We start from the raw sequence: 12,443 nt of genomic DNA, 5'->3' as shown, positions 1-12,443 counted from the left end.
AAATTATTTTCCACCCACCTGGTAGGAAATCCAGAACTGCAGTGGGGTCCCTCATGAATTCTAGACAACTTAACTTGGCGAAATAAAAGTAGATCAGATGGATGTAACTCCTCCTGCACAGCCTGGGTCTAAGGATGGTGATGAACCAGGGCCAGCCTTGTCTGTAGTTGTGGCTGAAGTGCCATAAGCCCACAACTCAAGCTCGATTAGCTTTCTCTTTGTGAAGTAGGAAGTTTTCTCCTGTTCTCAGCTGTTTCTTCTTCTTGAATATGAGGAAACTTCATATGTTTAGGCAAGATAGGTTCTGTATAGCTCATGAAAAAGTGAATGAAATAAAAGGGAAATATTTTACTTTGTGGGTATTTTCCAATTAAAAAAAAAAACAAAACTGAGTGAGATAGGAGTAGGGAGGCCTGCAGTGTAACCCTTAATCTTAAAAATGATTGAGCTTTTGGGCCTCTCTGGTGGTGCAAGGGGTTGAGCACTGCACTATGAGGCAGTCCATAGCCTCTGTGGCATGAGTTCCATCCCCGGCCAGCCAGGGAGAAACCCACATGGCGAGGCAGACCTCTCCTGTCTCGCCCGCTGCTCTCCTTGGTAGTGTATTTCAGTCAGTCTGCCTGTTCTGTTCCCCACTCTGTCTCTGGTGGATCCTCTCACCGCCCCCCCCCCCCCGCCTCGCCCCCGCATCTCTGGCCTATACCTCAGCTCTTGTATGCATAAAGAAGTAAATCTTGGGCCTCCCTGGTGGTGCAGCGGTTGCACGCTGGGTTGCGAAGCTGCCCGCAGCCTCTGCAGCGCCGGTTTGATCCCCAACTGCTCTCCGGCCACCTGAGGAGGGTCCCACATGGCACGCAGATCTCTCCTGCCACCCGCTGCTCCCCTCAGCAGTGTACTTCCATCCTTCTGCCTGCTCTGCTCCCCGCTCTGGCTCTGATGAATTCTCTCACCCTCCCCCGCTTCTGACTGTACCCAGTGCTTGTATAAATAAATAAATTAATTAATTAATTAATTTTAAAAAAGAAATCTTTAAAAAAAAAGGTAAATCTTAAAAAAAAATTGAAACTTTTGTGTATGGGTGTCATCTCCTTTGGTATTTCTCATATGAGAAATTAAAACAAAAATTAAAAATTATTTATTCCTTTTAAAATATTGTAAATAATGTATTACATGCTAACATAGATGCCATTTTTATGAAAAAGAGTTGTTTTGTTTTCAAAACAAAAGCAGTCAGCCAGAGGAATGGTGTCAGTGTACCTTTCTGCAGAGTTCTTTGATTTCTGACTTAATAAAAGACAACTGGATTCTCATATCTGCTTCTGCTGCATTTGGCCTGTTATGTTTTGACAGTAAAGAAAATCCTACCTGGGTGCAGGTGTATATTTTGGAATGGGAATATTTTTAATAGCCTTTTCACATAACTATGGATATTTTTCTTTGATGCTTTTCCACTCCTCAACAAGTGATGGCCAGTTGTAATGTGGATTCTAAAACCGTAGCAGTGAACAAATTTTGTATTTCGTTACATTTAAGTCTGTTTTGGTCTGTTGTATACTTGGAATGGGTCTGAGCCATAGATGATTTTGTAGTAGCCATCTTTGGTCACTTAGAAATTGTTGGTTCACCAAGTTGTGTACCATGTCTGGTCTCTGGGTCCTCCAGGGGACTGTGAACCCCACTTGGAGAATATCTGGCCTACAGGAATGAAGCCACCATAGGGCACCTTGATGTGTTTCTTAGTAATGATTTTACACCATTAAGAGGTGAGCCATACAGCCAATGGTAAACTTTCCAGCTAATGCACTGTGCGTAATTTGTTGACTAATCTGCTGGCAGAAGGAAACTGTCTAGAGAAGCTACCCAATATAGTTACTACATGGAATACAAGATAGAATACTACCCCCAATTGACTTGACTTGTCAAAACGTTTATGATTTTCCCACAAGTAGAAGTCTCCTAATTCCTTATCTGGAGAATCTTCAGTTCATCAGTAAATACTGCATTAAACTGACAGATCATAATCCCATTAAAAAAATATATAAGAACTGGGCCTCCCTGGTGGTGCAAGGGGTTAACACACAACCTATGAAGCTATCTGCAGCCTCTGCAGCATGAGTTTGATTACCCGGCCGGCCAGGGAGCTACCCACATGGCGCCACAGACCTCTCCTGACTCGCCCGTTGCTCCCCTCGGCAGTGTACTTTGGTCAATCTGCCTGTTCCCCACTCTGTCTCTGGTGAATCCTCTCACCCCCCACACCTCTGGCCTGTGTCCCAGCTCTTGTATACATAAAATAAAATAAATCTAAATAAGGACTAAGTGAACCTTTTTTTATTATGTCTTTTTTTTTAGAAATTCTAGTTTAGGAACTGGAAAATTTTTCCTGTAAAGGATCAGACAGTAAATATTCTAGCTTTGTGAGGCAGATAGTTGCTGTTGCATTTAAGCACCATCATTTCAGTAGCTTGAAGCAACTCTGGACTGTGTGTAATTGGATGAGTGTGACTGTTTCAATAAAACTTTATTTACACAAATACATACTGTGGACTGTAGCTTGCTGATGATCAGTGGTCTGTGATGTGGGATGTTGTACCCAAGAGTAAGTGCAAGATGACCTACAAAAAATATTCCATTTGTGCTTACTGTTGACACATTTTAAAAATGTGATGCTTGTTTTATCTCATATATATGTATGTATGTAAATATATATATATTTTACCTTTCTGTTGCGGTATTTAGTATGCAGTAATCAAATGTAAAAAATTAGGAAGTTCTTAAAAATGTTTTTACTGCACTGGCCTTGATTCATAAAAATGGGGATCACTGATCTAGAAGTCAGCTCTCCTGCAAATATCTAAATGCTTTGATACTTTTCAGATCTCTATCATAATCATCCTAATCTTCAAGGTTGATTCCTTCTTCTGTAAGAATCCTTTTCCTTTTCTTAGTTTCCATAAGAAGAGGCTACTCACAGTCTTGTTAGAACACCTGTATTAACAGTGTTGCGAATCAAATTACAGCAGATTATGTTGGGTAAACATTTCCATCTATTAGAAGCTTGAGTGTACTTACCCATGAAGGAGCAGTCTGTATTTAAATGGCACTGTTGTTTGGAACAATTTATAGTGTTATTCTCTAAATTTGAGAGGTTTTACAAAAGACCATTTTGGTATTTTTCTCATTTGGGTAAGAGTTGTGGAAAACAGAATGGAAAAATTAGACATATTGGAGATGCAAGAAAGAATGCTAAATGGGCCATGTGTCGTGCTGGAGTTTGTTAGAAAATAGGGGCAATAATTCTGGCGCTTGACTCCCTTCATGTGTATCTCTATCTTTTTTTTTTTTTTTAAAGATCTTTTCAGCCAGATTTCCTTCTAGAAAGCTGTGCATGTCTATAGAATCAGTATGAAAGCTCTCCTGATAGGCTGTCATTCAAAACTTTGTTTTTTCATTCCGTAGTTTCTCCCTGTTGCATGTAGTCATCATAGTTGGAAACAGTTACACCCTTTATTTTTTAAGTATTTTCATCATTGTTAATTTTTGGACAGTATTTGGTTTCTCCCCGCAGATATAGGCCTCCTAGTTCTCCCACCACCACAGCACCCGTGATCCATCACCACAGTCCCTTGTGCTCTTCCCACCCCTGTTTTTACCCTTCACCCTCCCCTCCCCTGCTGTGTGCCTCAGGTTAATGGTCAGCTTGCAAGTTTTGTCTTTTTCCTCATCCCTTGGTTTCTCTATATTCCATGTATAAGTGACACCATCCAATATTTATCTTTTCCCTTCTGACTTATTTCGCTTAGCATCATGCTGCTTCATCCACGTTGCCCCAAGTGACATGAGTTTGTCGAGACATCCATTCTTTTTTTTTTTTTTTTAGAAATTATTATTATTTTTTTAAAGATTTATTTATTTATTTATACAAGCACTGGGTACAGTCAGAAGCACGGGAGGGTGAGAGAATTCACCAGAGCGGGAAATGGAACAGGCAGACTGATGAAATACACTGCTGAGGGGAGCAGCAGGCACAGCAGGAGAGGTCTGTTGCTCCATGTGGGACCCTCGCTGGTGTTCGGGGTTTGAACCGGCGCTGCAGAGGCTGCGGGCACCTTCGCAGTCCAGTGCTCAACTGCTGCATCACTGGGGAGGCCCAAGACATCCATTCTTAAGGGTCTTGAAGGCCATGAGTCCTCTGGGGTGGAAATTCCATAGGAGCTGGACTCTGTCTTGTCCATACTATGTGGCATGATACTCTACAGTCAAATGAAGGATTTTCAAGGGAAACTGAACTCTCCAGGAGTAGATCAGAGCCCTTGGAGACTGAGAGGATTGTTTGTTTAGACAGCCCCTCAGATGATGCATGTAACACCCCCTCACCCCATCCTCCACAGCTGCTCTGTGGTACCTACTCCAGTCTGTCTGGGTCTTATCCATCTCTGTGTGTTTCAGTTCATTCACCCAGGTCATTGGCTTTGTGCTTCTGGGCCTTTGTAACCACTCTTTTCAGAACTAAAGTGGCCCCCAAATAGATGACTGGATCAAGAAGATGTGGTTTATATGCACAATGGAATATTATTCAGCAATCTTTAAAGATAATTTCATGCCATTTGTGGCAACGTGCATGGATCTGGAAGGGCTAATGCTAACTGAAACAAGTCAGGAGAAAGATAAATACTGGATGGTGTCACTAATATGTGGGAGAAACTAAGCTAAGGGTCAGATAATGATAAGCTTAATATCTAACCCTTGAAGCTGACTGTAGAACTGAAGCATTGGGGCAGGGGGAGAGGGTGAGAACAAAGAGGGAAGAACAATGGTGGACAATGGGTGATTTGGTGGTGGGTGCACTACAGTGGCAATTTCTGATTGGGGTTGGGGGGTTCTGATGTTACCTCAATTAAAAAAAATAAAAACATAGTGTGGTTCAAATCCAAAGTGGGAGGGACCACCAATATTAATGTTGCCAGTCTGGTAACAAAGAACCACCAAACATGGTTTTGGTTGTTTCTCATCAGGAGCACAGAAATGGAGGATACAGTGATATGTATGCATGCATGTACATGTGTGTGCATATATGTGTGTGTGTTCATCTCATCATGCATAGGAAGTGTGTTAGGTAGGGGTGGGGTGGTCCTCCTGTCACTGCTCTTATTACAGAGTTCTGACTAATGTCCTCCCCACTCTGATTTGCCTGGGGTCAGCTCTTCAGATATGTGCTGAGTGTTAAAGATACTGTAAACCTTGTATCACTTGACCTGTATAACCTGATGCACAGAGAAATGGAGAAGCTTCTTTCCAAGGTATTGAGGAAACCAGTTGTGATTTCCTCTTGTTTTATTGAGGTAACTTGTTTACAACATCGTGTATGAATTGAGGTGTAAGTTCACACCTGTATCCAGGCTTCTTATGACTCACCCAACCTGCTGTTCTCTCTTCACTGTAGATCCCCTCCTACCCAGTTTATATTCTGCAATCTCATTAAAACCTTTAGGGTCTGCCCAGGAACTTCTAGGTAGATTTATAAGCAGCTTGAATGCTGTGATTGATTACTAACTAGCTAGCCAGCTAAGACTCTATTAGAACTGAATGTAGGATGAGGACCCTATTGCTGAATAAACATTGGGACGTGAAGATGGTAGTAGTTATGCTGGATCAGTCTAGATAATTTCAGGAGAAGAATAGTAATTAGGAAGTAATTGGCAAATGCCTACTCTGTCATTATTTACAGCTTGCAAAATTTTACTTAAGTGTGTTCTTAAACTTGTTTCTGGTTTAGGTATCAGTGACCCAAAAAGAGGCACAGATTGAACACTGCTCTATTAATACATTTCTCATGGGACTTCTCAAAGGCCCATGAGCTGACACGTTAGAGATATAATTACACTGTAATTTGGAGCAGCAGGGAATGATGAGGGTGGCAGTGGAGGTGCTGAGAAGAAGAGAATATACAGCTTTAAATGCATCAATTTTTCTTATTCCTGGAAGATTCTTAAAAGGAGCTAATGTCATCAATCCTCTAAAGACTCCACGTCATGCATCATTGAGCTTAAACTTGGCTTCAGAGAGCTCTGCCAGCAGTTCATTCCCTGCAGACTCATGTTTTTGTCTTGTCATATTTCTTACTCATCAAGGTGACATTCTTCAGCCCGTCGCTTTCAGGGAAGACTTTTGAGTGCGTATTAGTGTTTGTCAAGGCTGGCCTGAGGGCGCTGATATAATCGTTTCCTCATTTAACCTCCACCTCTTTATTCCTGCTCTCATTTTCAATAAGAAAAAATGTGTCTTGGAATGTGGAATTGGCTGTGAATAGTGTTAGCTTCTGCTGCCATTCCCAGATTTCTGTACATAATTCTATCAAATGGTGGTCTCACCTGGCTCAAATGGACTTTGCTGGGAACAAATTGATGATGTGTTAAGGAACCTGGAGAAGATAGTAGAACTTTTTAAATATTAATTTCTTTTTTATCCATTTTATTTGTGTGTGTATTTCATGCTGAGCCTAATACATTAGTATGGAAGCCCATATTTATACTTTATAGATAACGGGTTTTTGGAAGGTATTTGTTCCAAACACTTTTCAGTTATGAGTGGATGATCCAAAAATTTAGAGAGTTCTCTTTTAGACTGTTGGTAGTGTTTCAGCTGAACAGTCCTGGGTTGCACCATCCTTCACAGAGTTATCCAAGTAACCCTTTAATATTTGGGACCCACCGCTCTGTGAAGGTTAGATTAGCAGGAAGGATTGGTAATACATGATATTTAAAGAATTTTAGAAGCTCTGCAGGTCTCATTTTCAAACTAAATCTGCAGGAAGAAAGGCTGTGTTATCTCCAGAAAGGCCATCAAATGACTATGTCAGGAAGCTACTGCAGTCATTCCGAGTTTTATCAGCTTTTCCATGGGAAAGCATGTTCTGCTGCATGTATGTAGAAAACCTGAGGAATAGCAAGCCTGCATTCTTTCATGAAACCCTTCCTTGGAGCCTTAAAATGTTTGTCAAATTTATTAGGGTAAAATCTTCGCTCTGCGGTATGTGACTCTCTGACAGATAAGCACGATATTACATGGGATTATTGCTGTCTCCCTCTAGATTATAGGGCTTGCTAGCCGACCTTCAAATTAGTCAATGATTTTTGTTGGCTAACACTTTGCTAAGTTTGTCACACTATTTAAAAGTCTTGATGTTTTTATAGTTTCAGAGAGCAGAGAGGCAGGGGCAAAGGAGGAAGAAAAATTTCACCTAAAAATAATAACTGGAAAAATTATTTTTTTTTTCTTTGAGTAATAGTGCATGTGATTTTGGGGAACAGGTGCAGACCTCCTCAGATGTCACCACATCACTCCCACCATCAAAGCACCCACAGTCCTTTGGCCTTGGTCATTGGGTCCCTCCCACCTTTACTCTCTCTGCCTCTCTCGAAGCCTTAATTCTGCTTGTTTCTAGAGTTGGTTTTGCTTTAGTTTTGTCAGTTCCTTTTTCCCCCTTTCATAATCCACATATGAGTGAAATCATCCAGTATTTGTCTTCTCCTGACTTATTTCATTTAGTATAACCCCCTCTGGTTCCATCCACATTGTCACAAATGTCAAGAGTTCATCTTTCTTATAACTGAGCAGTGTTCCATGGTGTGTAGATGCTACATCTTCTTAATCCACTGCTCTGTCGATGGGCCTTTAAACTGTTTCCATGACATGGCTATTATAAATAGTGCTCCCGTGAACATAGTCATGTATATATCCTTTCAAATTAGTAATACTGTATTTTTCAGGTAAATACCCAGGAGTGGAATTGCTGGACCATGTAATAGATTTATTTTTATTATTTTGAGGAACTTTCATTCTGTTTTCCATAGGGGCTGGAACATTCTACAGTCCCACTGACTGTGTATAAGGTTTGGTTCCTTTTTCTCCATATTTTCAATATTTGTTTCTGGTTTCTGGGCCATTCTCATTATTGGAGTGAGGAGGTATCTCTTTGCTTTTGATTTGCATTTCCCCGATAAGTAATGTTGAACATTTCTTCATATGCCTCTTGGGCGGTTGTATGTCTTTTTTGGAGACGTATTTGTTTATCTCTTCTGCCCATTTTCTTTGCTTTTGCCCATTTTTTGAATTGGGTCGTTTGTTTTCATTATGTTGAGTTGTATGAATTCTTTGTAGATCTTGGATATTAGCGCCTTGTTAGATATATGATGTGCAGAAATTTTCTTCCATTTAGTAGTGTTGCTTTTTGCTTTGATGATCATTCCCTTTGCTTTTTTAGCTTGATATAGTCCCATTCATTTACTTCTGCTTTTGTTCTCCTTGCTGTTGGAGTGGAGCCACCGAAGACTCCCTGAGGCCAGTGTTGTGGAGTGTTTTGTCTGTGTTTTCTTCTATGTATTTTATGGTTTCTGGTCATACATCCAAGTCTTTAATCCAGTTTGAATTAATTTTTATGTATGATATGAGAGAGTGCTTTAGTTTCATTTTCCTGCATGTGTTTGTCCAGTTTTGTCTGCACCATTTGTGGAGGAGACTTACCATTCAACATTGTAGACTGTAGGCTCCTTTGTTGTATATTAACTGGCCATGTAAATGTGGGTTTATTTCTGAACTCGTAATTCTATTCCATTGGCTTATGTGTCCACTATTCCAGTACCATACTGTCTTTATTACTATAGCGTTGCAGTATAATTTAAAGCCTGAGAGTGTAATACCCCCATCCCTCTCCCTTTTTGTCAGTATTTCCTTGGCTGTCCCAGAGACTTTTGTGATTCCATAAAAAATTCGATAACGTTTGCTCTGGTTCTTTGAATTCCATTGAAATTTTGGTGGGTATTGCACTGAGTCTGTGTTACTTTGGGTGAGATGGACATTTTGACAATGTTAATTCTTTCAGTCCGTGAGCATAGAATATCTTTCCATCTCCTGTGTCTTCTATGGAAAATTAAACTCCATTAAGTCATACAGATCAGAAAAATGAAGTGAGAATTGCTAATGCAATAGGTTGCCTGAAATCTAGAATAGCAAAGAATTCAGCAAGTGATTCAAATACTAAATATCTTGCCATCAAGCATGTTAACCCTGGATCTTTTTCTCGGGATCTGGAGTCTGAAAATGATTTCATTCCATTTTAAGGACACAGTAGAAATGTCTCAAGGATATGAACAAACGCATATGATGTTGCCAAGATCCTTGTGAGGGGTCCTTATATTGCTGACCCCTTAAGGCTACTTTCCCTCTTTAAATCCTAAGTCATGTCAATTAAGGTCAAAACAAAACATAAACAGTCTCTATATTTGTGAGCATTTCTATTATTTTATATGCAACTTTTACTAATTATAGTCATTAATTATCACAGGTATATACGTAGAATGCTGTATATTAAAAAAAAACATTATTATTGGGCCTCCCCTGGTGGCACAGCGATTGAGCGCTGGGTTGCGAAGCTGCCCGCAGCCTCTGCAGCGCCGGTTCAATCCCCGGCCACCAGGGAGGGTCCCACATGGCTCACAGACCTCTCCTGCCACCCGCTGCTCCCCTCAGCAGTGTATTTCATCAGTCTGCCTATTCTGTTCCCCGCTCTGGTGAATTCTCTCACCCTCCTGCGCTTCTGACTGCACCCAGTGCTTGTATAAATAAATAAATAAATCTTAAAAAAAAAACACAAAAAACAAGCAAAAAAAAAATTACTATTGTAAAAGCTGTTAAGCATTTCCCACCACAAGAGAAATCAGTCCAGATGACAAACACTGTATTATATAATAATTTCCTTTCTGTATTATATAATATGATCACAACAGTACTTAATGAAAATATGAGAAAAGGGTCGGTTCTGATTGACACAGAACCCACTGGGAAGTCCAGGGAATTATTTGCAGTCAGGTGGTACAGCACAGCAGTTGGGAGGCTCATGCGAATGGCAAATTGAATATTTATTATCCAAGACTTATTATATGCGTACTTATTACTGTATCCTGAGAAAGCCATCCAGGTAGATGAACTCTCAGAAATGAAATTAGTTATGCATGAGTATGTGTTTTCTATTTAAGTGCAATGAATTCGAGCTTTTTGGGCATTCCTGGCTCTTTGATACTATTTGTATCAAGGCCCAAATCTCCCGGTACTTGGCCTCCATGCTTGTTCTGGCTGATTTGGTGTCTTGGGTGTTCAAGAGGAACCAATTCTAGGAATCCTGAATGTCTCTCAGTTCGGACTTGGACTTTTCTATAAGTCTTTGGCAGGATGCTTCCTAGACACTTGATCTTCTGACTTGAAGCTCCCTATTCTCTGCATATTCCATTCAGGTTGAGAGATGTTATATACCTGAGGTTGAGATTTTACATGTGGTTGTAGGTAGCTATAGTTTATTTATTCAGGTTTGTTTCTGATTTGTATTCTTATGTATGAACACTCTATAATTAATTTATTCTGGTAATCAAAAATTTTGGTTAGCTTAAAGACTGCTAGGAATAGTGATGCTGTGGCAATTCTTTTATTCCTATAGTCTAGTAGTAGTTGATTTTTTTAAAGTAAGAGTAATACGTTTTATTGATTTAGCATTGGTTAACAGCACTATATGTGATTTAGAGTTGTAGAATCACACCCTTCATGTTTATGTTACCACACCACACCCAGTCCCAAGTTACCTGAAGTCCTCCCCATAGTCAATTGTATGCCCTCCCCTGTTATTTGTCTCCCTCCTGCCAGTTCCCTTCTGGAAACCTCAATTCTACAGCGAGATTACTAGGATCTGTTACTGGTTTGGCTTTATCTGATCTCGTATTTCCCTATATTCCACATATAAGTGATACCTTATATGTTTTTCTCTGCCAAGGCAATTCTTATACTTGTCTCCTTAGAGACAACTTGCAGATATATATGCTGGAATGCAATTACAGTAATTGAAAAGTCAATCACTCTGCTTGACCCCTGGTGGCACAAGGGGTTAAGATGCATCCTATGAAGCTGTCCGCAGCCACTGCAGCATGAGTTCGATCCCCCAGCCAGACAGGGAGCAACCCACATGGTGCAGCAGACCCCTCCTGACTTGCCCGCTGCTCCCCTCAGCAGTGTACTTCTGTTAGTCTGCCTGTTCTGTTCCCCACTCTGTCTCTGGTGAATCCTCTCACCCCCCACACCTCTGGCCTGTACCCCAGCTCTTGTATGCATAAATAAATAAATCTTAAAAAAAAAAAAAAAGAAATAGGCTACTATCTCTTCTTAGAAGGATTGCCTTAATAAGTGAGTTTTCAATCACAGTTCTCCTCTAACCCCACCCGGTTGTAAAAATTATCCTAATAGTCCTTATGTTTCTTTAGAGTTACATCATAAAAGTATGCATGTATTATTTGGGATTGTATTATTAACTCATTAATCGATTTAGGAAATTTTAAAATTTTTGCCTTGGCTCTTGTTCTAGTTTCTGAACTCACTTTCAGCCTCAGTCCTTTCTGACCTCAGGTACATTTTGCTCTAGAAATTGTTACCTCATTGTACCTACATTGCAGAGATTAGTTTTCCGAAGCAGTTCTCTGCTTATAGACTTTAATGGTTACCTTGCTTGCAGTCATGCAAGTCTTACTTCTAGACATTAAGTATTCTGCTTATCTACTGCTAAATATCAAACCACCCCAAACTTTATGACTTATAATAGAACAATGGCTTATTATTTGTATGCTATGTCATAATCCTGAGGTTGACTTGGTTCAACTGGGCAGTTCTTGCTGGGACTCTAGCGATTGCATTTAGGTGGGGACTGGGTCTGAGGCATCTTGAAGGCTTCCTCATTCACAGGTGTGGTGGTTGACCCTGGCAGCATGTGGCCTTTCCAGGTGGACTGTCATCTTCACAGCAGGACAGCTGGATTCAGTGAGTGAGCGAGTTGAGAGAGCGCTAAGCAGAAGCCACATTATTGCCTTTGCTAATCTGGATTTGGAAGTTATATGGAGTCACTGGAGGATGTCTTTGTTGTTTCCAGCTTTAAGTATTTGTGTACATATAAGTTTGTATTTCTCTTGGGTGAATACCTAGGAGTGTGATTGCTGGATCAAATAAATGGTAAGGGTATGTTAAACTTAAGATGCTGTCAAACTGTTTTCTACATTGTGTGTAATAGTTGCATTACATCAGCAGTGTCTGTGAACTTCAGTTGCTCTGCGTCTTTGTCAGTTCTTGATATTGTCAGGTTTTTAAAAATTTTGCTCTTCAATAAGTTTGTAGTGGCATCTAATTTTGGCTTTAAATTGCATTTCTCCAATAATTTCAGACATCTTTTTATGTACTTATTTCTCATGCTTATATCTTCTTTCATGAACTATCAGTTTTGGTCTTTATTAAGAATTGAATTGTTTCTTAATACTGACTTTTGAGCATTCATTATACATTCTAGATGCCAAGTTCTCTGTCACGAATGTGATGGCAAATATTTTCTCCCAGTGTGTGGCTTGTCTTTCTAGTCT

At 40.2% G+C, this 12,443-nt stretch overlaps 1 protein-coding gene across 5 annotated transcripts in view; it reads left to right on the top strand.

The window, feature by feature from the left end:
* The window catches only part of CARMIL1 (capping protein regulator and myosin 1 linker 1), a gene marked incomplete at its 5' end in the record, with an annotated part of 333,278 nt that overhangs the window by 157,399 nt on the left and 163,436 nt on the right, over nucleotides 1–12,443 (top strand). The window lies entirely within an intron of this gene.

The sequence above is a fragment of the Talpa europaea genome, assembly GCF_964194135.1.
Source record: "Talpa europaea genome assembly, chromosome: 2".
Lineage (NCBI taxonomy): Eukaryota > Metazoa > Chordata > Mammalia > Eulipotyphla > Talpidae > Talpa > Talpa europaea.
The sequence above is the reverse complement of the archived record's forward strand: the minus strand, read 5'-3'. Positions and strand labels throughout refer to the sequence as shown.